The sequence below is a fragment of the Odocoileus virginianus genome, chromosome 1 (genome assembly GCF_023699985.2).
Source record: "Odocoileus virginianus isolate 20LAN1187 ecotype Illinois chromosome 1, Ovbor_1.2, whole genome shotgun sequence".
Taxonomy (NCBI): Eukaryota; Metazoa; Chordata; class Mammalia; order Artiodactyla; family Cervidae; genus Odocoileus; species Odocoileus virginianus.
The window spans coordinates 71662046-71688057 of NC_069674.1; the positions used below are offsets into that span (position 1 = coordinate 71662046).

The 26012-nt window shown below is 36.3% G+C and overlaps 1 protein-coding gene and 1 non-coding gene across 2 annotated transcripts in view; one reads left to right on the forward strand and one right to left on the reverse strand.

The window, feature by feature from the left end:
- Window positions 1-26012, forward strand: part of RSBN1L (round spermatid basic protein 1 like) — a 78367-nt gene that overhangs the window by 12804 nt on the left and 39551 nt on the right. The gene's annotated exons all lie outside the window — the stretch shown is intronic.
- On the reverse strand, window positions 13163-13235 carry TRNAG-UCC (transfer RNA glycine (anticodon UCC)). The gene has a single exon. It is a non-coding gene; the product is annotated as a tRNA-Gly (tRNA).

Consider the following 26012-nt stretch of genomic DNA (forward strand, 5'->3'; position numbering starts at 1 on the left):
TTTGTTCTTTTCACGCCTTTATCAAGTATAGTAGAAAAGCCCTCTCTTTTAAAACATAATAACTGTAACATTAATAGTGTTAAATATTATATATATTTCAAAATTATAATCTCCATTCCATTATGCCCTCTTTGGGCTAATATGAATTGAGTATATGCCTATATGAACCCCTATTTATTAATTTGATTATGTTAGTTGTTACACACAGGTATTGTTTTAACCATTTTATGATCTTTGCCTTGTATCTGATTAAAGAAAGTGAATAGTACTTTTTCATTAAAAAATTAATTTTATCGGTCCTCTTTGCAGTGTCAATTTCAGTAGCTGCTCTTGCCAGCTTTTTTAAAGAACAGATATATATACTTTACATATTATTTAATTCAGAGCCACTTTGTCTGGTTTGGCATGTGAAGCAATGTTCTGGAAAGCACATGTCCTTGATGTATTTTCTGGCATAATTTGCTGATGAACTTTTTATCTTAAGGGAATAAATAGCATTTTTCATTTTTCTCTTTTGAGGATAATGAAAATGTCAGAATTAGTAAATTCTGTCTACCTTTTTTGAGATGGGCTGCAAGCTGATGCAATGAGTACTTAGGTGCAATTTGAGCTAGAATATAAACTTCTTTTTTTTTTTTAGAATATAAACTTCTTGAGGATAAGAAGTTCTTTAGAACTTCTTAAGAACAAGAGTTAACATTTATAGAACTATACTTAGCAACTTAGAACTGTACTATACTTTATATAGATTTAATTTTTATGTCTTTAGTTAGATAGTAGCCTTTTGAAAGTGCTTTACAGAAGCTCAGAATAATTTAAGTAACTTGCTGAGGGATATAAAATAAAAAAGGTCTTTAGATAGTTTGACTTAAAAGCTGTAGCTCTGAACTGCTGTGTAAACTGTGTTAATGTTTTTAGTATTTCCTTCATCCAGAATTGTACTTTGCATTGTGAGATAGTTTGCCAGGTAAATGAACTGAGTTTTGATGAAAAATTGGTTTTTAAGTAGGAGGATAGTATATTCTAATTGGTATTTTAGGGACATTAATTTGGTAGCATTGTATAGGATGAGTCACCTGGGAAAATTAGAGTCAGGAATATTTGAGACAATTGTAGTAGAGAATTGAAGTGACTTAAGTGGTAAAATGATTGGTACTCCTGGACATGAAAAGGGAAAAAAAAGTTTAAGAGGGAATGTATGATAGGACATCATGGTTTTCAAATATATAGCAAGAAAGGAGGATTTATATGTTATTTTATGGTTTCAGATGAAGAGAATGAGCATTTATTGAAAAATGTTGGGTACACCTGTAACAGAACTGGTTAAAAAAGATGGATGTAAGTTTGAGATTCAGGAAAGTACCCTGTTAGAGTTCTGTTATCAGATGCATCTCAAATTAGTAGTGAGTCCATGAATAAGGTTTAAAATTGTTGTTAATGGGGATTGGAGATTCTGCCCAGTTAGCATGAAAGTGCTTTTATATATGTATATGGAGGGCTTTTTCTATGAGGAGCAAATAATCTAAGATCATTAGATTTCAGGTAACCAGCTGTTCAGTTTTGAAAAGACCTCTGAAGACCCCAAGATTAGACATGGTCCCTTCACCTTTACTCTGTTCCTCCGTTTAACCATTTACTTTCCGTTTGTCCTTCCTCTTTTAGCCTCCCCTGCCATTTTCCTCATCTCTGCTGTAGCCGTTTTCACATTTGCTTTAGTTTTTAGTTATTTTTTTTACTTAATGTAAAACCATTTTACAGTAATCTCTCTGGCTTTGTTAATGACCCTGTTAGTTTTCTAGTGTCTCTTGTTGGCACTTCTCAAAGTCCAGAGCTTAGTCCAGAGTTTTAGATCTGTGTATTCAGTTGTCTTCTTGACATAACCACTATTAGATGTTCTATAGAACTGTAAGAGTAATATGTTCACACCTCAGTTGTTTTCCTTACCCACATTTGTCTTTCTGTGTCTGCACCTTATTTTAGTGCTCAAGTGTGAAAACTTGATTCTACATTTGTCCTTTATCAGACTTGAAGATAAGTCTTTTCGCTTCTAGCCACTCTTTCACATCTATTTTACTCCTTCCTTTCTGTTAGTATTAGTTGAAGGCTAATTAATCTCAAGCCTAATTAGCTCTAACCTAAATTATTGTGTAACTCCTTCCTCATTGGGTTCTCTGCTTCACATCTATGATCTTTGAATTCATTCTTCATTCTACAGCCTAAGTGATAACTAGGGATCTAAATGCGTGTTTGATCATGTTACTTTCTTGTTTATAAGATAATGTTAAAATTCTTTAAAATGTCTTCTAAGGTTCTGGATAATTTATATTCTCGTTTAACTCTTTAGCTTCTGCTCTGTGCTCCTTGCTACCTAGAACTTTCTCCATCCATTATCCTTCCATCCCTAGTTCCACACTTCTACTCCACTGAACTTACTCATCTTTTCAGACTCAGCTTGAAAGAGATGCCTTTGCTACTTTGCTACGTTAGGTTTCCTTGCTGCCTCTTCTCATATCTCTTTGCATCCTGTCCTGAGTTTCTTCACTTCATTTTTTTTTTCAAATTTTTATTGGAGTATAGTTGGCTTACAGTTTGGTGTTAATTTCAGGTGTATAGAAAGTGAATCTGTTTTATGTATATCCACTTTCTTAGGTTTTTTTCCCATATAGACCATTAAGGGAAGTATTAAATGGAGTTCGCAGTGCTGTACAGTGGGTCCTCATTAGTTATCTGTTTTACATATAGTAGTGTGTGTATGTTAGTCCGTTTTCCAATTTATTCCTCCCCCCACCCCACTTACCTCCTGATAACCATAAGTTTATTTTCTGTAATTGTATCTGTTTCTGTTTTGTAGGTAAGTTCATTTGCAGCCTTTAGATTCTACATTAAGCAATATCATATGATATTTGTTTTTCTCTGTCTAACTTCACTTACTGTGATAATCTCTAGATCTATCCATGATGCTGCAAATGGCATTCTTTCATTCTTTTTTAGTGTATGAATAATATTCCATTGTATATATGTACCATGTCTTCTTTATCCATTCCTCTTTTGATGCACATTTAAATGTTGCTTCCATGTCCTGGGTACTGTGAACACTGGGGTGCTTGTATCTTTTCAGATTTGCAAATTACGGTTTTCTCCCAATATATGCCCAGGAGTGGGATTGCTAGATCCTGTGGTAGCCCTATTTTTAGCTTTTTGAGGAACCTCCATACTATTCTCCGTACTGCTTGTATCACTGTACATTCCCACCAACAGTGTAGGATGGTCACCTTTTCTCCAGACCCTCTCCAGTGTTTATTGTTTTTAGATTTTTTGGTGATGGACATTCTGACCAATGTAAGGTAGTATTAATACTTCATTGCAGTTTTGATTTGCATTTCTGTAATAGTGACGTTGAGCATCTTTTCATATGCTTTTTAATCATCTGTATGTCTTCTCTGGAGAAATGTCTGTTTAGATCTTTCATCCATTTTTTGGATTGGATTGTTTCTTTTTGTGATACTGAGCTGCGTGGGATGTTTATGTATTTTGTAGATTAATTCCTTGTCAGTTACTTCATTTGCAAATATTTTTTTTTCCCATTCTGAGGGTTGCGTTTTCAGTTTCTTCACTTGTTTAATTGTCTCCTTCACTGAACTGTAAGCTCTCCGGAATCTGGGGCTGTGATTATCTTATTTCAGGTCAGGCCTTCAACCTCTGGATACTCTGTAATTTGGGGAAGGAATGAGTTGCACTATATTTCAGCGGGTTTTTGCCTGTTGAGAAGAGATGTTTGATCGTAGTTTAGGAGAGTTTTGGCAGGTTATTTTAAGTGTGAAGACAGCAGAAAAGTGATAAAGAGATGAGCAGCTGACGAGCTGCTGATCAGCAACAGGCAGGTTGTCAGATGAGCGCAAGAGGCAGGTGTTAGTGGCGTGAGAAATAGAAAGAAAATGAAGTGAGTGGGTAATGCTGATTTAATGTTTGACTAATCTTGAATTATCACAATTACTGTATTATAACACAAAATTGTAATTAGAAAAGATACATGCACCCTTATGTTCATAGAAGCACTATTTACAGTAGCTAAGGATTGGAAACAACTTAAATGTCCGTCAGCAGATGATTAGATAAAGAAGACATGGTATGTAACCACAGTGGAATATTACTCAGCCATTAAAAATAATGAGATAATGCTATTTGCAGCAACATGGGTGGACCTAAAGATTATACTAAGCGAAGTAAATCAGAAAGACAAATAGCATATGACATCACTTATATGTAGAATCTAACACATGACACAAATGAATATCTGCAAAAGAGAAACAGACTTACAGACATCGAGAACAAACTTGTGATTGCCTAGGAGAAGGGATGAGTTTGGGATTAGCAGAAACAAACTGTTCTATATAAGATGGATAAGCAAGGTCCTACTGTATAGCATAGGGAACTATATTCAGTATTCTGTGACTAAACCATAATGGGAAAGAATATGAAAACATATATACGTGTACATGTGTATAAAATTGAGTCTCTTTGCTGTACACAAAGGTTGTGAAGTTAACACAGCATTGTAGAGCAGCTCCACCTCAGTCAGGGGAAAAGCTCCCTGTTGCACCTCAGTTCTCTCCCACTTCTTCCAGCCTGGGACCCATCTGTTTTATGTTCCAATGGTTTTGCCTTTTCCAGAATGTCATTTAAATGGAACTATCTGTTTCTAGTAGTCCATTGAATGGATACACTGCACTTTTTTTTTCCATTTGCCAGTTAATGAACATTTGGATTGTTCCTGGTTTTTGATAATTATGAATAAGCCTGCTATAAACATTCACATTCAAATCTTGGAATGGATATATGTTTTCATTTTTCTTCAGTAAATACCTAAGAGGTAGAATTTCTGGTTTGTATGGCTAAGTGCAGGCTTCCCAGGTGGTGCAGTGGTGAAGAATCCACCTGTCAATGCAGGAAACACAAGAGGCACAAGTTGGATCCCCAGGTCAGGAAAATCTACTGGAAAAGGAAGTGGCAACCCACTCCAGTATTCTTGCCTGGGAAATCCCATGGACAGAAGAACCTGGTGGCCTACAGTCCGTGGGATCTCAGAGAGTCAGACATGACTGAGCATACACACACACGGCTTGGTGTATGTTTAGCTTCATAAGGAACTGTCAGACTTTTGTAAAGTGGTTGTACCATTTTTCATTCCCACAGCCCTTTGATATTGTCACTTTACTAAATTTTAGTCATCCTACTGGACATGTAGTGGTATTTCATTGTGGTTTTAATTTGCAGTTCCTGATGAACATCTTTTCATGTGCTTATTTTCCATCCCTATCTCTTTTTTGGTGCACTGTCTGTTCAAATTGTCTGTTACTGGGTATTCTCTTCTTATTGAATTGTGAAAGTTCTCTGCATATTCTGTGAACAAGTTCCTTATGAGAGATATATTTTTACAAATATATTCTCCAGTTCTATGGCTTTTCATTCTCTTAATATTGTCCTTTACACTTTTTCACAGCAAAACATGATAATTTTGATGAGGTTCACTTTATAATTTATTTTTTTATGTTTTGTGCTTTTTATGTCTTAACTAAGGGAGCTTTGCCTAACTCAAGGTCATCCAGGCTTTCTCTTGTGTTTTCTTTTAGAAACTTTATAATTTTAGATTGTACATTTGGGTCTGTGATGCAGTTGAAAAATTTTTGTATGTGAGGTCTGGATCAAGGGTCCTTTACTCTTATTTTCCTTTTTGATTAACTAGAGAATTATTTTGTTAAGAATCCTTCCTCCCACCCTAATCTCATAGAGATTTTAATCAAATATATTGATCAAATAAGGGCAAATTATAATTATTACAGAACTACCTTTATACTTCAAAGCTACATGTGGGGACTTCCCTGGTGGTCCAGTGGCTGAGAGTCTGCGCTCCCAATGCAGGGGTCTCAGGTTCAGTCCTTGTTCAGGGAACTAGATAGATCCCACATGCTGTTGCAGCTAAGACCCAGAGCAGCCAAATAATTTTTTTTTTAAAGCTGTATGTGTATTTTTACCTATTATATTCTTTTCCGTCTCTGTAAAATTTATTGATAGTTAATACAGTCTATGAATTTTCTTGTATTTTGCTTTATTTTGGGGAGTTTTTTTTTCCAGATTATTACTGGTATATATAGAAAACTTGATTTTTCTACATGTACTTGATAACTGGGTATATAATTTTGTAGCAGTGAAAGGTTATCAACTATTTATAATTAGGAACAGATTGAATTACAGTAAGATTACTTTGTAATGTTCAGAATGATTTCTTTGTGGTCCATCAAGCATTGTGTTTGTCTTTAAAATCTGAGATCTCTAGTAGCAGATTATAACTCTTCAGCTTAAACATTTTTAGTATTTATATGCTATGGCAGGTATTAAGAAAAATGACTAAATCAGTAACACGTACTCTCTGCCTTCAAGTAACTTAAACTATCAGGGTACTAGAAAAAGTAATTATAGTATTTAGTACAATAAGTTAAATACCATGAGACATATGAAAAGTAATGATGGTACCTAGTGGGAGTGGGGGCAGGTAGATATTAAGAAAGGGAAAGAAGATGCAGGAGGGAGGGAGGGTGTTTGAGAGAAACTTGGAAGACAAAGTGGTAGGATTTCAGTAAGGAGAGAAAGGAGCTCTCGGTAGAGCATTATATGAAGTATAATGTTCATGGAGCTCTGTAGGAAAACTGAACTGTGCAGTGTCACAGATACTGAAGCAGGAGATAATCTCTAGATGTTTGATTCTCTCTATAGCTTTGACATTGTATACTGCTAAGCATCTTTATATTCTAGCCCTTCATTTAGATTTTAAAATATCAGTGTGTTTTTATGACACTCTGCTTTAGCATTTCTGTGAAGTCAGTGCATGTCTTGTATATATATAACTTACCCCAACTTTTTTGACCATAAGATTTTGTGAAGGCTGCAGTAGCTATTGCTGTGTAACAAACCTAAAACTTGGAGGCGTAAAAGAACAATTGTTTTAGTGTGTCTAATGATGTTGTGGGTCAGGAATTCAGCAGGATTGGCTAATTTTGTTACCTTCAGGGCTGACTGGGGTTGTTTGAGTGAGTGAGTGAATGAGTGAAGTCGCTCGGTCATGGCCGACTCTTTGCGACCTCATGGATGGACTGTAGCCTATCAGGCTCCTCCGTCCACGGGATTCTCCAGGCAAGAGCACTGGGGTGGGGTTGTTGGTGGTGTTTATTTGGTAGGTAGTCATCTGGTGAGCCCAAGATGATTTGCTAATGTGCTCATTGCTTTGTGAGAGATAATGAGATGCGGAGCTGGGCACCCTCGCTCTTGTCCTGTCAGAGCCGTTTTACATGATCTTCTCCGCATCACGATAGTAGGATTTTTACATGGCAGAAAGAGACCAAGACATCTGGGTAGAAACAGAAAGCTTTTCTAACATAGCTTTGGAAGTCTGAAACAGTTCCTCCCTGTGTACTTATTAGGACCTTAATAGATAAATTTGTTTTGTAAAATTTCCTACATTGAACTGAAATACATAAATTACCTGTAGGAGAGTATTTAGTGGTATTAGCTAAATATATAACTTTGAAAATTTAGAGCATTAATTGGTTGGTTGTATGAAAAAATATAATTAGTATATAATAAGAGCAGTTATTCCCACATGGTATTACATTAACGAGAAAGAACTGTATGATTTACTGTTTGTATTATATATTTTTTATTAAATGATTGTATAATGTTGACTTAAGAGGTCTTGAATGTCCCAGGTTCTGTGTGTCACATTTTATATGACAGCTATAGTATAAGATTCAGTGACTAGAGTGATTTAATTCTGTCACCTAAGTACCAATTATAATATCTCACTGCTTCATATCTTTGTTTTACAATATATTGGAAAAAAGAACTGTACTTCTGCTTTAGAAGCAAATTTTTCCTGCTAGCTCATTGAAGAAACCTTGACCTGAATTTTTTTTTTTTTAATGGAAGAAAAGGGGGCCCAAATTTCTTTTCCATGGTATGCCTGGCTTGGCTTTCATGTAGGTATGTAAGTATTTATTTGTCTTTCCTGTTACTTTTCTTTTGGTGTTCTTGGGACTACAGTTGCTGTACTGATTTGTCATTCTGTATGTGCTCCTGGCTTCCCAGGTAGCACTAGTGATAAAGAACTTGCTGCCAATGCAGGAGACAGAAGAGAGACGAGTTTGATCCCTAGGTTGGGAAGATCCCCTAGAGGAAGGCATGGCAGCCACTCCAGTATTCTGGAGAATACCAGAATTCTCCAGTGCCTGAAGAATCCCATGGACAGAGGAGCCTGGTGGGCTATAATCCTAAGGTCGCAAAGAGTCGGACACAACTGAAGCGACTTCACACACACACACACACACACACACACGCATGTTACTAGATGCTTCCCTAATAAAATCCCACTATTTGCCTTTAATAATAATAGCTAAATTTATCAAGTGCCTTTAATATACTGGGCATAGTGTTGGAAATAAGCACATGTTGCCTTTAATTCTTCTAAAAGCAATCTAAAAGGTAAGTGCTGTTGCCTTTGACAGGTGAGAATGCTGTGGCACAACACAATTCCGTAGTTTGTTTTATATGTGTTGGTCAGTTGGTGGCAGAGCTGGAATTTGAACTTAATATGTCTAACGGCAAAGCCTGAGCTGTTTTGACGGTACAGTAGACCACTCTATTTGAAATTTCATTTTCTGCAGTTTCAGCTACTTGTGGCCAACCACCGTCTGAAAATATTAAATGGAAAATCCCAGAAGTAAACAATTGATAAGTTTTAAATTGTGTGCTGTTCTGAGTGGTGTGATGAACATCCTTCTCCATCCCTCCCAGGTGGTGAATCATGCTTTTGTCCAGCATATCCACACACCACACACACTACCCACCTGTCAGTCACTTAGCAGCCATCTCATTTGTCAGATCTACTGTCCTGGTTTCACAGTACTTGTATTCAAGTAGCCCTTAACTTTACTTAACAATGGCCCCGAAGTGTAAGAGTTGTGATGCTGGCAATTCACATGCTCTCTTGCTGTGCCTAATTTATATATTAAACTTTATTGTAGATATGTATGTACACATAGGAAAAACATTGTATACGTAGAGTTCAGTACGATTTGTGGTTTCAGATATCCAACTGGTTTTGTACCATAGCCCCCAGGATATGGGGAGACTACTGTATGACAATCTATTTAAAGTTTCTTAATCCCCTCTTGAAGGAGACATAAGAATTGCACTTTGAACTTCCTCTTAATATCTTCATGTAGAAACATTTTTTGCATTACTGTATAAAACATAGGATGTTGTTACTGTATAAGTATTGTACTAAATATTTCCCCTTTATGGGAAAAAAAAAAGAAACATACAATTAAGGAATACTAGAAAAGGAGGAGTCTTCAGAGATCAGTTTTTATTGACCCTGATTATGTAAGAAGCAGCAGAAGCTCCACAACTCTCCCTCAATTCAGCAGTTCACAATCCCCTGCGTTCTTAGTTGACTGGGTCTGCGTGTTTCTTTCAAATCTCAGGATTTTTAATGTATCAGTTTTTACAGTTACACCCACAAGGACAATTCACCCTGATTTCAGGAATTTCCCTCCGTGTGGACGGGTAAACAACTCTAGGGGAGTCAGGTGTTTACCATCTGCCTCATGTCTGTCAGATCTCAGTCATCCCTTAATCAGGAAGGAAATATTTGCTTCTTTTCCTTCCAAGTTTCTGAAGCCTATTTATACATTTCTTCCCTTGTCATACAACTCTATCTACTGGGGAAAACTTGATGCAGAAGAACTAGAACTAGTGCTTTTATATGTGCAGGCTATAAGTTGGAAACTATCCCTTAAGTACCCAAAAAAAATTTGTGGTAAATCTGTTTATATTTATTGTTTTTTATAAAATAATTTATATATGTTCTTATATTACATCATTATTTTTCTAATTTGTCCTCTACTTCTTTCTTATGTGCATTCAACAAGCATTTACTGCCTGCTGTACCCTTGGCCCAGTGTGGGGAATGCAAAGAGGAAAACTGTTTATATTTCTTGTTTTTATTAGAGTATTTATAATTTAATTGGAGAGATAATTAGCTGTAATGAAATGACACTCTGCATTTGTTATTCATCTTGTTTATTTCTTTTTCTGCATATTGACCTTTTTTTTTGTCTTCTGTGACTGCTGATCCTTTAGATGCTTATCACTAGTAATTTGTTTCTATTTACTTGAACCGTTTTTTTCTTTTGCCCGCTGGAAACTTCATTCATATTGAACATTGTGTGCAAAACATTTCTAGGTTCTATAGAAAATAACAAAGATGAGTAACATGTGATAACTACAAAAAAGTTTATAATCCAGTAGGGCAGATGGAGTAGCTACATAATCAGAATTTGAATCATAAGACAGAGAGGCAGTGATAATTTTTATTAATAGTTGTAGGGATGTAGGAGGGCTTAATGAAAGAAGCTGAATTTCATATAGATCTTACAGGACATACAGGATTTTTAGGCAGAGATGGAGTGGGCGAGGACATTCCAGCTAAATGGTATTAGCAAAAATATTGGAGTAAGACATTTGAATAATGAGTCAGACATTCTGGAATCTTGCATATATACGCATGTAGTTGAGTAGTAGAATAAGTTATTAAAAAATAAAATGAGCTTTGACTAAGGTTATGGAATGCCATAGATTGGAAATTTTCTTTTTTTGGTAGGATTTGTTTGTTTAAAGCAGAAGAGAGTGACATGAAAAACTGTCGTTTCAAAGAATATTTGGTCATTGTGTGTTCAGTGGATTGGTGGAGTGGAGAGAAACTCTAGGTAGGAAGGTCACTTTTTTCGGAAGGTAATGAATCAGTGTTTGTGGTAGCTATGGAAAGGGAAGAAAGATAGACATGTTTTAATAGAAAAATAGACTGAACTGAGCAGGTGACTTAATGTTAAGGGGAAATGGAAGAAGGACACATAATAAAGGTTTCTGAGAATTTTTTGAATTTGAATGTTGGAGGATGTTGTGCCATTAGTATAAAGAGAGAATTAAAAGGAGAGGTTGAGCTTTACTTATATGAGAAAGATGATAATTTTGTTGTTAAGTATTTCTTATAGAGATGAAGGCACGAGGGGCTTGGTAGAAGAGTTGGATTGAGAGATTAATTTGGGGTTTCATTTACCTAAAGTTATAGTTTAAATTATAGGATTGCATTTTAGAGGAAACACAGAGAACCAAGAGAGAAAGCATGCCTAGGGTAGTCCCTAGGGGAGTGTGCAGATTTGGGATGATGAATTGTGAATTAGTGAGTCATCAGATAGGCTAGTTCAATTTCACTGAAACTTCAGTACAGTTTTTGATGAGGAGGTTAATAATGTCTGTTGCAGTAAGTACTAAGGGAAAAGGGCCGAGAAGACATTGGATTCTGTGGTCTTGATTGACTTTGTTGGGGAGGGGTGTGATAAATGTCCTCTTTCCCCATCCCACTGTATGTACGGTATTTTCTCTTTATTGTATCCTTTTATCTTTTTCTTTCCCTTTATGTTCTTATAATTTTTGTAATTTACTTTCCCTTCTGCTTCCCCACTTCAGTTCTGTGTCATTTTTCTCCTGCTCCCTGCTTCTCAGATCTTATTTCCGGCTGCACTTATTCCTGGGTGGGGGATGGTCATGGGGAGGAGGTGACAGTTCTTGCTCAGACCAGTCGGTCTCATGGACTGCATCATTGCGCTGTGAATTATGCCACGTATGAAGAGCAAGTAAAACATTACATGAAGCTTGTTGGAGGTTTGCGCTACAAGAATGTAATGTGGCTGATAGCTTTAGCATGAATTTCTCCCAACATTTCTTAAGAACTGCTCTGGTGGATTCTTATGACTTTTCTATTAAAAAAAAAAACAAAAAAAGCTAATGAGCCTGTATGAAGATCCTTCTTTATACCAAAAAGCATGTCTTAATGAGTCATAATGAATGGCATTTCTTTTTGTTAAAACCTTAAATTTAACAAATTATGTATATATGTTTACATATTCAGAATATATATATATATATAAATATATAAAAATATAATTGTATTGTGTTTTCATCTTTCTTTTGTTCTCTCTTGGAAGTATAATGTAATTTTGAGGTAATGTGTGTAAAGTAAGACAGAAATACATTTGAATAGTTATAATGAAGGGAGGACTTTGAAAAAAGTAAGATTATTTGTATGTATGTTTATTACTTCATCACATATTAATTCATTGTTTTATTTTGAAGTGTCCTTTTCTCTTTTCTCTTTCCTTCTAACATGCCCGAAGTGATTCTAAATTTTTCTTAAGAAATAATTTGACAATAATTATAAAAAAAAACTAATTATCAGTTCTTCTTTCAGGGAGACATGGTTTAGGCTTAACAGCTTACACATGTAATGCATAGATATGAATCTGTTTCTGTTGCAGGAATGTTAAATACTTTAGACATGCTTGAGATAAAACCAGGAGTGCCCTTGTTCCTCAGGTGTCTGTGTCTGTCCTTCAGACCTTTTTCTATTCATTTACATGTATACATTTTTACATACATACACACTCACAGAAAAGAATATGTAGTTTATTTTTAAAAGCCTAAACATCCTATCTACATTTTTCTGTAACTTGCACTTTTTTTTTTTACTTACAAACAATGTATATTTACATATCCCACCAGGCTCCTCTGTCCATGGGACTTCCCAGGCAAGAATACTGGAGTGGGTTGCCATTCCCTTCCCCAATGTAACTTGCACTTTTTAACCTAACAGTGTGTCTTCGAGCTCTGTCCATTACATAGTGTTAAGCTTATGTACACAACTTTGTGTGACTGTGTGTTTTTCTTTTAATTAACTAGGTTTTGTTGTTATATACTTATATGAAGTCTAAATTTCAATAAGCTTTTAATTTTAGAGCAGTATTAGATGTACAGGCATGTTGGGGACTTCGTATAGAGTTCCCATATGTGCTGTATCACTTTCTTATATTATTAAAATCTTATACTTGTGTAGTATATTTGTCTTAATTAACGAAACACTATCAATACATTAACTTAAGTCCATATTTTATTCAGATTTCCTTAGTTTTTTTTTTTTTAATATTTGTTTATTTGGCTGCATCTGGTGTTAGTTGTGGCACACAGAATCTTCGCTGCAATGTGTGGAATCTAGTTCCTTGTCCAGGAATCAAACCTGGGCCCCCTGCATTGGAAGTGCAGAATCTTAACCACTGGACTACCAGGGAAATCCCAGATTTCCTTATTTTTTACCTAATTTCCATTTTCTGTTCAAGGATCCTATTTAGGATATTACATTTTAAATATTAATTAATATTTGCTATCTAGAGATCTTTATTTTTAAAATTTTACTGTTTTTTTTTTTTTTTTTTTTGTTATACATATACCTTTTTTTGTCCCCCAGAATTCTTTTCCCACATAATTTATTGAGCAGGGTTTTCTGTGCTATACAGCAGGTCCTTTTTGATTATTTATTTTAAATATAGCAGTGTGTTCATGTCAGTCCTAAACTCCCAATCTAATCCTCCCTCCCACTCTCCCCCCCACCATAACCATAAATTCCTTCTCTAAGTCTGTGTCTGTTTGTTTTGTAAATAAGTTTTTTGTATCGTTTTGTTTTTTAGATCCTCATATAAACAGTATCATGACGTTTGTCTTTGTCTGACTTACTTCATTTAATAATCTCCAGGTTCGTCCATGTTGCTGCAGGTGGCATTACTTCATTCTCTTTTTGCCAGTATTCTCTCTCTTTACGTATATCTCCTCTTTTAGATTTCCTTCCCATTTAGGTCATCATAGAGCATTGAGTAGAGTTCCTGTGCTGTATAGTAGGTTCTCATTAGTTATCTTTTTCATACATAATATCAATAGTGTATTTATGTGAACTCTGCTGTCCTAATTCATCCAACCCCCCTCTTCCGCTTTGGTATTCATACATCTGTGTCTGTTTCTGGTTTTCCTTAGATTCCATATATTTAAGTTAATATATGATATTTGTTTTTCTCTTTCTGATTTCACTGTGTGAAATTCTCTAGGTCCATACAAGTCTCTGCAAATGGCAGTTTCATCCCTTTTATGGCTGATATTCCATTGTTTATCTGTACCACATCTTCTTTATCCATTCCTCTGTTGATGGATATTTAGGTTGCTTCCATGTCTTGGCTGTGGTAAACAGCACTGCAGTGAACATTGGAGTGCTTGAAGATACCACATTATATTTAGTTGTCATGGCTACTTAGGTTCCTCTTGGCTATGATAGTTTCTTAGACTTTTATTGCTTTTGATGACCTTGACAGTTTGAGGAATATTGGTTAGGTATTTTTAAAATGTCCCTCAGTTGGGATTTGTCTGATGTCTTCCTCATAGCTCGACTAAGGTATTTGCCTGACTCATTGGAAAAGACCCTGATCTGAAAAGATTGAGGGCAGGAGGAGAAGGGGACAACAGAGAATGAGATGGTTGAATAGCATCACTGACTCAATGGACATGAGTGTGCGCAAACTCTAGGAGATAGTGAAGGACAGGGAAACCTGGCGCTCTGCAGTCCATGGGGTCACAAAGAGTTGGACACAACTTAGCGAATGAACAGCAACAACAATGGGTATTTGGGAGGAAGATCATGACTTGTAAGTTTTAAAAATAAAGTTTAATTTAAAAAATCAAATAATGTTGATATATGGAAGAAACCAGCACAGTATTTTGTAAAAGAATTATCCTCCAGTTAAAAAAAAAAAAAAAACAGTACTGAAAAGTTTATAATAAAAAATGGCCAGGACTCTCTCCATTGTCTCCATCCAGCTGTAACTCTTTTAAAAAATTTGTTTTATTGCCGTATAGCTGATTTACAATGTTCTGTTAATTTCTGCTGTACAGGTGTGTGAATCAGATATAAATATATATACTTTTTCATATTCTTTCCATTGCTGCTTATTATAAGATGTTGAATATAGTTCCCTGTGTTATATGGTGGGACCTTGTTGTTTATCCATTCTATCCATAATAATTTGCATCTACTAATTCAAACTCCTGATTCATCTCTCCCACAGATGTAATTCTTAATTCTCATCTCCTTTTAATTTCAAACTTCTGAATAAAATGCTCATTACCTTTTATTTTTAAATTGACCAGTTTTAGATATATATTGCATTCAGTTCAGTTCAGTTCAGTTCAGTGGCTCAGTCATGTCTGACTGTGACCCCATGAACCGCAGCACGCCAGGCCTCCCTGTCCGTCACCAACTCCCAGAGTCCACCCAAACCTATGTCCATTGAGTCGGTGATGCCATCCAACTGACTCATCCTCTGTCGTCCCCTTCTCCTCCTGTCCTCAATCTTTCCCAGCATCAGGGTCATTTCTAATGAGTCAGCTCTCCGCATCAGGTGGCCAAAGTATTGGAGTTTCAGCTTCAACATCATTCCCTCCAGTGAACACCCAGGACTGATCTCCTTTAGGATGGACTGGTTGGATCTCCTTGCAGTCCAAGGGACTCTCAAGGGTCTTCTCCAACACCACAGTTCAAAAGCATCAATTCTTCCGTCCTCAGGTTTCTTTATAGTCCAACTCTCACTCCATACATGACCACTGGAAAAACCACTGCTCTGACTAGATGGACCTTTGTTGGCAAAGTAATGTCTCTGCTTTTTAATATGCTGTCTAGGTTGGTCATAACTTTTCTTCCAAGGAGTAAGCGCCTTTTAATTTCATGGCTGCAATCACCATCTGCAGTGATTTTGGAGCCCAGGAAAATAAAGTCAGCCACTGTTTCCACTGTTTCCCTATCTATTTGCCATGAAGTGATGGGACTGATGCCATGATCTTAGTTTTCTGAATGTTGAGCTTTAAGCCAACTTTTTCACTCTCCTCTTTCACTTTCATCAAAAGGCTTTTTAGTTCCTCTTCACTTTCTACCATAAGGGTGGTGTCATCAGCATATCTGAGGTTATTCTTGTTAGGATAAATAAGAATTGATCACTTCTATAATTTAGCTTCCTTCTTATCTCTAATAATTTCATAACCTAACTAGGGTTATTAAGACTATTAAGCAGTAATCAGGCATTATTGACTTTGCAAATACTGTTCAGTGCAGATCAGAAGTCCTTTCTTGGTTTTCAGAAAGCTAAAAATTGCCTCTTTTTCATTTACATACAAACTTATTACTTCATTTTCTGTCTTATTCTTTGTTCTGTGAAGAGATAGTGTGGTGATTCTCCTTTATTCCTGGGGGTATTTTTTTCTGCAGTTCTCCTTTCTTATTTCTGGCCCGTCCTGTCACCCTCTGAGCCAGCTGCGTGGCTTTCACACTGCTGCTTCCTCGAGTTGCTCTCTGGGCTCTGGGTCCTGTTTGCTGTGTCTCAGGTCTCCCTCCCTCTTTGTGTGCTCCTTTACTTCAGCGTACCCTCAGGTAGCTTCCTAAGAAAGGATGCATGTGTGATGAAAATTTTGAACTTTTGCTTGTCTGAAAATGCCTTCCTACATACTTGATTCACAGTTTGTCAGATTCTAGAGTTCTAGATTAAAAAACATTTTCATTCTGAACTGTGAAGGCACTGCTGCTGTGCTACTTTCTAGCATCTACTGTTACGTTAAAGAGTCCAGTTACACGTTGTTACCTGATATATATATATATATATTTTTTTTTTCCCTCTTCTCCTCCTCTGGAGGCTTCTAGAGTCTTTCTTTATCCCCAGTGTACTGAAATTTCATGAGGGTGTGCTGGTGCAAGTGGGCTGCGGTGTGGGAATAAGGAGGCTCCAGTGCTGAGTGCCGTTCTTTGTACTCATCCGTTAAAGACTCTGCATTTTGTAGACCTATCTTTTGGGGGGATTTATTGATTGATTGGTATTTTCTTCCTTATACAGTTGTTTCTTTCTTGTGAAATTTCAGTTCATTTGATATTGGAGCTCCTGAATAGATCCTTTGGGTTGCTGTATTTTCTGCTATTTTTCACTTCTTTTTCTATTGCTTTGCTTTCTGGAAGATTATCTGAACTTGATCTCTTCTAACCTTTTAATTAAGCCTATCAGTTTTGTTGTTGTATTTTTAATTTTCAAAAGTTTTCTTTTTAAAAATTTTCTGATGCAGTTCAGCTTAAGTATTTTAGGGAAGTACAATCAGCTTGTATTTGCCTTGCCTAGGGCACCTGAATCTTGAGGCCTCTTCACTTTCTTCGCAAGATGAATGTTCAGTGTTTGCCTTAAGGGGCAGGATTGAAATGATCACTTGAATGTTTGTGGTGAGGGTAAGAGAACTGGGAAATCAAGCTCTTGCTTATATAAACTTTTAAACAATTTCTCTTGTTTTAAGATCCTTGTATGTGTATATATGTAGATGGGGAGATAGTGGAAACAGTGTCAGACTTTAATTTTTTGGGCTCCAAAATCACTGCAGATGGTGATTGCAGCCATGAAATTAGAAGACGCTTACTCCTTGGAAGGAAAGTTGTGACCAACCTAGACAGCATATTAAAAAGCAGAGACATTACTTTGCCAACAAAGGTCCATCTAGTCAGAGCAGTGGTTTTTCCAGTGGTCATGTATGGATGTGAGAGTTGGACTGTGAAGAAAGCTGAGCGCCGAAAAATTGATGCTTTTGAACTATGTGGTTGGAGAAGACCCTTGAGAGTCCCTTGGACTGCAAGGAGATCCAACCAGTCCATCCTAAAGGAGATCAGTCCTGGGTGTTCATTGGAAGGACTGATGCTGGAGCTGAAACTCCAGTACTTTGACCACCTCATGCGAAGAGTTGACTCATTGGAAAAGACCCTGATGCTGGGATGGATTGGGAGCAGGAGGAGAAGGGGACGACAGAGGATGAGATGGTTGCATGGCATCACTGACTCGATGGATATGGATTTGAGTAACCTCCGGGAGTTGGTGACGGACAGGGAGGCCTGGCGTGCTGTGATTCATGGGGTCGCAAAGAGTCGGACACGACTGAGCAACTGAACTGAACATACATACATATACAGATGTATACACATAAATGTGTGTGTGTTTACATATATATACACAGTATACATTATATGTCAAACTTGGGATTCTTTTATAGGTTTACACTTATATATATCAACTTGTGATTTTCCTCTAACATATCATGAAAATTTTCCCTGTGAAGTTAACTATTACTTAAATATGATATTGGGGGGGCTTCCCAGGTGGCGCTAGTGGTAAAGAACCCACTTGCCAACGTAGGAGATGTAAGAGACGGGTTCAGTCCTTGGTTTGGCAAGACTCCCTGGAGGAGGGCATGGCAACTCACTCCAGTATTCTTGCCTGGACAATCCCATGGACAGAGGAGCCTGGCAGGCCACAGCCCATGGAGTTGCAGAGTCACACATGACTAAAGCATGTATGCTCACAAACATAAGTTTTAATGACTTCATAATCTTCCATTTCTCAACATACCCAAATTTAACTAATTTCCATTATTAAACATTTGTTATTTACAGTTTTTTATTATTAAAAATAATATAGAAAAAGAATAATATGGGATGTAGACCCTTGCACGAGCATTTTTGTGCAGACTTGGTTTTCTTTGTATTAAATCCTAGTTGTGGAATTGTGGGATAAAAGGAATGATGGGTTTTAATATTTTTTCAATGTGTTGTTAAATTGCCCTCCAGTAAGGCTATCAGTTTATACTCATTATCGTTATATAGAAGTACCTATTTACTTCACCTTTGCCAAGCAGCACTAGTTATTGTTAAGAAAAAATTTTGTGTCTATAGAAGATGATGGACAGTTTGTGATACATGTAAGTCAAATCATTATGCTATATACACCTTAAAATTTATTCAGTGATATATGAGTATCCCAATAAAACCGGTCAGTTTGATAGGTGAAAAAAATGATTTTACATTATTTTAATTGAGTTTTTTTCCATGTTTATGAGACATTAACATTATTTGAAATGTCCTTGTTTTATGTGCTTTGTACCTTTTTCTATTTACTATTTTTTACTTTCTTTTTAAGATTTTTGTTTTTCTGTTTATAATTTTTTTGTTTCTTGGTGTTAAATTGTAAGTGTTCTTTGTGTAAAAGCAACTCTTTGTAGAAATTACCCCATTGTCATTTGGGAAATATTATTTGTCTTTATTGAGGCTAATCCAGAAAAGTTTTGGATTCCTACTGTTGTTGAAGAATAGCTTCATTAAATCTTGTTTGTCAAAAATGATCAGGTCACTTAGAAAAGGGATATATATATATATATATATATATACATTTGAAGAACTAATCCTGAAAGGTTTTCAGGACTAAGAATTTCCTTTCTTGCCGTGGAAAAGAAGGAAGAATTAAGAAAGATCAATCTAGAGTATTACTGGAGAGAAAGTCGTGATGAACTATAGAAAATAACAGTAATGTCCTACTTTATGGCAGGACTTCTTTCATGGATCGAACAAGCATTTATTGAGGGAGAACCATCTCTGCCTCAAGGAATGTACACTGGTGGGAGCAGGAATGATGCTAAGAAGAAAGATATGTTTGTAGCTAACTAGAATACGGTATGAGATAGAGAACCTGCTTGCTGCATTGTACAGTGTAGTGTCAGTGCACCTGGTCTGATTTCTTAGTACAGATCAAATGAGAACGAGCCTGTCAGTGACTGCCAGAAGTTAGACCTCTCACCTCTTCTACCTGGGTGGTAAATGACAGGTGAAACAATAACAATGAAATGATTCTCAGTTGCTGTTTAGTTGAACATTTAATTTTTTCTTCTGTTTTTGAAGGCAGTATGAATATGACAGCGAAAGTTAAAATGTCTTGTATTTTTGAAAGCAGTGATATATGTAGAAATGTAATTAGAACTGTTAAAACAGGTGGCAGTCGTGTGTTATCTAGAAATCTGTGAATTAGTTCTGAAGATTCCAGGTGAATGGCTTGTTGATATATTTGATCAGTTTCTTAAAGGTATTCACAGTGCTTTTTCTAAGTTTGGCTTTCTTACTGGAGCAGTTCATGTAATATTTGTGTGTGTATATGTGTGCATTTTCATCCCTACATTATTATAATAATATCAATACTTGTGGAGACTACTGAGTTTTATTATAACCAGATGAAAACAGTTATTTTATTATTTAAGAACTGGTTTCCAGGGGACTTCCCTAGAGGTCAAGTGGTTGAGACCTCACCTTCCATTGCGGGGGGTGGGGTGGGGGTGGGTTTGATCCCTGATTGGGGAGCTGGGTTCCCATATGTCTTGTGGCCAAAAACTGTAGAACAGAAACAATATTGTGACAAATTCAATAAAAGCTTGAAAAAAAGACTCATTTCCAGAGTGGTGCTTAACATAAGAATCAACTGATACCTTACCAGTTTTAAGGTTCTTTAGTCAAGCACTAGAGTTTTGCCTCTTACACGTAAGTGCTTAATAGAAATGTATTGGGTGAATGAAATGTATGTTATTATACATTGCTATTATTGCTATTGTTATTATATATTGTTATTATATATATGGTTTACACTAAATCATAAGTTGACCATATGTTTGATGAATTCCATTTATATTTTGTTTGAAACTATTTTCATTAGCTTTCCTTTTCATGTCTTAACTTTTCCATATGAGATCTGTCTTTAGCCCATGTGTGTTTTCCCACATACATAATTTATAGTATGTTGTGAGTTGTAATGACTTACTTATTCCTTCTTTTTTCCTTCATTCTTATATTCCTTTGGCCTCTTTAGATTTAAATTGTTTTCGTGGGTCTTTTAGCATCTGTGTTCCATCTGTCCTGTATCCCCCTTTTTATTTTAAAATAAAACTTGTCCTTATGTTAAATTGGACTTTTCAAAACACATACTTCTGTTGTTCTTATGATGGAATAATTCTTACTTTTATTCTAAGAATTGTGACAGGAAGTTGAGCTAGAAATTCTTTCCAAACCTTAGATTAAACCCTGAATGTTAAAACTGTACAAATTCTTGGTCATGGAAAGAAATAAAAACTTAAGAATGATGATCATTAAATAACAACCTATTCATGGGAGGGGGGATCGGGATGGGGAACACATGTAAATTCATGGCTGATTCATGTCAATGTATGGCAAGAACCACTACAATATTGTAATTAGCCTCCAACTAATAAAAATAAATGGAAAAAAAAAAAGAACAACCTATTCAGTAAACTAGATGCCAGGGAGTATTTTTGTGTGTGTGTGGAAAGACCTAGAAGTGGCCTTTATAAATAAAAATGCATTACTGTGTAGTAGCAGCAGACTTGAGGTTGTTTAGATGGTGGAGTTCTCAATTGTTATGGCCCAAAATATTTATTATACCTCAGTAGTATGGGTAGATAGATAATAGTCTATATTTATGAGGCATATTTTATAAAATGTTTTTGTATAGACTTCTATTTAATCTTACCTATACTCCATTTTACAGCTGAAACTTGAGATCTGAAAGTATGTTAGTTATCAGGGTTATAGAGCTTAAACTTGAACTTGGGTCTTCTGAACTTGTGAATTTCCCACTTAATCATAGCTCTTACATGTTTGCCTGTAACAAGCAAATACCTAACATAACATCTTTATACTATCTGGAACACGACTACAGAAAATTTAATGAATGTACTTTAAGTTGGATTTTGAAAAAGGATGTGCTCTGAGAGGAAGCAGAAATTTCTCCGAAGAGTGAGTGGGGTCGAGACTAAGATAGATGTGTATGTACGGACAACAGTTATGCCACAAAAATGCTTTTCTGCTATGTATATATAGGCTTATTTGTTTTTGCTTCCTTTGTTTTGAGGGTATAGGATAGGCAGTAAATGCAGTTATGTTGTCAGTCACTCTTAATGTCTTGGCTTTGCCATTGTTTCGTTTCCATAGGTGTCTTTCATATAATGACTTCACACCTTACTTTTTCTTAACTATTTAATACTGTACTTGAGGGCATATTTCAAGACCCCTTTTTGTGTATTCAGTTCAGTTCAGTCACTCAGTCGTGTCCAACTCTTTGTAACCCCATGGACTGCAGCACGCCAGGCTTCTCTGTCTATCACCAACTCCCAGAGCTTGTTCAAACTCATGTCCATCATATTGGTGATGCCAATCAACCATCTCATCCTCCGTCACCCCCTTCTCCTGCCTTAAGTCTTTCCCAGCATCAGGGTCTTTCTAATGAGTCAGTTCTTCGCATCAGGTGGCCAAAGTATTGGAACTTCAGCTTCAGCACCAGTCCTTCCACTGAATATTCAGCACTGATTTCCTTGAGCATTGACTGGTTTGCTCTCCTTGAAGTCAAAGGGACTCTCAAAGAGTCCTCTCCAACACCACAGTTCAAAAGCATCAGTTCTTTGGCACTCAGCTTTCTTTATAGTCCAACTCTCACATCCATACGTGACTACTGGAAAAACCATAGCTTTGACTGGATGGACTATTGTTAGCAAAGTAATGTCTGCTTTTTAATATTCTGTCTAGGTTGATCATAACTTTTCGTCCAGGAAGCAATCATCTTTTAATTTCATGGCTGCAGTCCCCATCTGAAGTGATATTGGAGCCCAAAAAATAGTCTGTCATTGTTTCCATTGTTTCCCCATCTATTTGCCATGAAGTGATGGGACTACATGCCATGATTTAGTTTTATGAATGTTGAGTTTTAAACCGGGTTTTTCACTCTCCTCTTTTACTTTCATCAAGAAACTCTTTAGTTCCTCTTCACTTTCTGCTATAAGAGTGGTGTCATCTGCGTATCTGAAATTATTGATATTTCTCCTGGCAATTTTGATTCCAGCTTGTGCCTCATCCAGCCCCGGGATTTCACATGATATACTCTGCATATAAGTTAAATAAGCAGGGTGACAATATGCATCCTTGACATTCTCCTTCCTTAATTTGAGAACAGGCTGTTGTTCCATGTCTGGTTCTAACTGTTGCTTCTTGACCTGGAAACAGATTTCTGAAGAGGCAGGTCAGGTGGTCTGGTATACCCATCTCTTTCAGAATTTTTCACAGTTTATTGTGATCTACACTATCAAAGGCTTTGGAATAATCAATAAAGCAGAAGTAGTTGTTTTTCTGGAACTCTCTTGCTTTTTAGATGATCCAGCGGATGTTGACAATTTGGTCTCTAGTTCCTATGCCTTTTCTAAATCTAGCTTGAACATCTGGAAGCTCATGTTTCACGTACTGTTGAAGCCGGGCTTGGAGAATTTTGAACATTAACTTTGCTAGCGTGTGAGATGAGTGCAGTTGTGTGGTAGTTTGAACATTCTTTGGCATTGTCATTATTTAGGTTTGGAATGAAAACTGACCTTTTCCAGTCCTGTGGCCACTGCTGAGTTTTCCAAATTTGGTGGCATATTGAGTGCAGCATTTTCACACCGTCATCTTTTAGGATTTGAAATAGCTCAACTGGAATTCTGTCACCTCCACTAGCTCTGTTCGTAGTGACGCTTCCTAAGGCCCACTTGACTTCACATTCCAGGATGTCTAGCTCTAGGTTAGTGATCACAGCATCGTGCTTATCTGGGTCATGAAGATTTTTTTTTAATAGTTTTACTGTGTATTCATGCCACCTCTTCTTAACATCTTCTGTTTCTGTTAGGTCCATACCATTTCTGTCCTTTATTGTGCCCATCTTTGCATGAAATATTCCCTTGGTATCTCTAATTTTCTTGAAGAGATCTCTAGTCTTTCCCATTCTATTGTTTTCCTCGATTTCTTCGCATTGATCACTGAGGAAGGCTTTCTTATCTCTCCTTGCTCTTCTTTGGAACTCTGCATTCAAATGGGAATATCTTTCCTTTTCTCCTTTGCCTTTTGCTTCTCTTGTCAGCCATTTGTAAGGCCTCCTCAGACAACCATATTGCCTTTTTATATTTCCTTTTCTTGGGGATGGTCTTAATCACTGTCTCCTGTACAGTGTCACGAACCTCCGTCCATAGTTCTTCAGGCACTGTGTCTATCAGATCTAATCCCTTGAATCTATTTGTCACTTCCAATGTATAATTGTAAGGATTTTGATTTAGTCATACCTGAATGGTCTCGTGGTTTTCCCTACTTTCTTCAATTTAAGTCTGAATTTGGGAATAAGGAGTTCATGATTTGAGCCACAGTCCGCTCCCAGTCTTGTTTTTGCTGACAGTATAGAGCTTCTCCCTCTTTAGCTGCAGAGAATATAATCAATCTGATTTCAGTATTGACCGCCTGGTGTTGTCCACATGTAGAGTCTTCTCTTGTATTGTTGGAAGAGGGTGTTTGCTATGACCAGTGCATTCTCTTGGCAAAAACCCTGTTTGCCTTTGCCCTGCTTCATTTTGTATTCCAAGGCTAAATTTCCCTGTTACTCCACGTATCTCTTGACTTCCTACTTTTGCATTCCAGTCCCCTATGATGAAAACAACATCTTTTTTAGGTGTTAGTCCTAGAAGGTCTTGTAGGTCTTCATAGAACCTTTCAACTTAAGCTTCTTCAGCATTACTGGTTGGGGCATAGACTTGGATTACTGTGATATTGAATGGTTAGCCTTGGAAACAAACAGATCATTCTGTCATTTTTGACATTGCACCCAAATACTGCGTTTCGGACTCTTTTGTTGACAGTGAGGGCTACTCCATTTCTTCTAAGGGATTCTTGCCCACAGTAGTAGATATAATTGTCATTTCAATTAAATTCGCCCTTTCCAGTCCATTTTAGTTCACTGATTGCTAAAATGTCACTGTTCACTCTTGCTATCTCCTGTATTACACAACTGATATACTCCTACTGCAGAAACTTAGAAACTTTTTGCCACTTTAAAGTAATAACTGTTAATGATTTGCATTATCATCTTTCAGTCTGTTTTTTGAATGTGTGTATATTAATTATAAATTCTTAAAAATTGTGGTTTGTAGAGGCAGGAGGCAGGTAGAGAAATCTCTTTGCCTTCTGTTCCATTTTTCTTTGAACCTAAAACTACTTAAAAAAAAAAGAAAAAGAAAATCTGTAAATAAATATATTCATAAATAAAGCCTATAAAATTTGGATCATGCTATATTACAGTTTTATTTCCTGAGAAACTAGTTTAATTTTATTCTGCAAAAATATATTCTGTTGTAGATTTATAGCTCATATTCTTTATTTGCCATTAAAATTCTATAGTTGTTTTAATCTTTGGGGTTAGAAGTCAGGATCATGGTTACCCTTAGCACTGCATAAAGACTGAAGGGAACACAGAGGGGTACTGGGTGCTGTTTATTTTTGTGAAAATTGAGTGGTTTATGGTACTTAATGCTTTTTTTTCTGTATGTATATTATACTTTAATAAACTTAAAAGTTTAATAGTTATTGAAATAATACATTTAGGTTAATAAATATTTAGGGATAATTGGAAAAAGAAATGTGGAGACATTTCAGATAACTGTTTTCTTCAGTTGTGATTTTAAATGATATGTAACTAGTTCATTTTTAAAAAGTGTGATTACTTACGCAATATTAACTTATATATGTGTCTAGGCTCCAGCTATTTGTGCTGACATTTTATGGCTGAAAGACAGTCTGTTATATGATTTCAAGGATTTTAAAACATCAAAAGTAAGAATAGTGAGGTAATCTGAAGTATGAGAACAATTTAATCAACTCTAGAATTTTAGAATAAGTTGTATATGAGCATATATCATAACTGGGAAAGGTCAGTTTTCATTCCAAACCTAAGGAAGGGCAATGACAAAGAATGCTCAAACTACCGCATAATTGCACTCATTTCATATGCTAGTAAAGTAATACTCAAGATCCTTCAAGCTGGATTTAGACAAGGCAGAGGAACCAGAGATCAAATTGCCAACAACCATTTGATCATAGAAAAAGCAAGGGAATTCCAGAAAAAATATCTGTTTTCATTGACTATATGCTAAAGCCTTTGACTGTAAATCACAACAAACTGGAAAATTCTTCAAGAGATGGGAATACCACACCAACTACCTGCCTCCTGAGAAAACTGTATGCAAGTCAAGAAGCAACAGTTAGGACCAGACATGTAACAATGGACTGGTTCAAAATTGGGAAAGGAGTTATGTCAAGGCTGTACATTGTCACC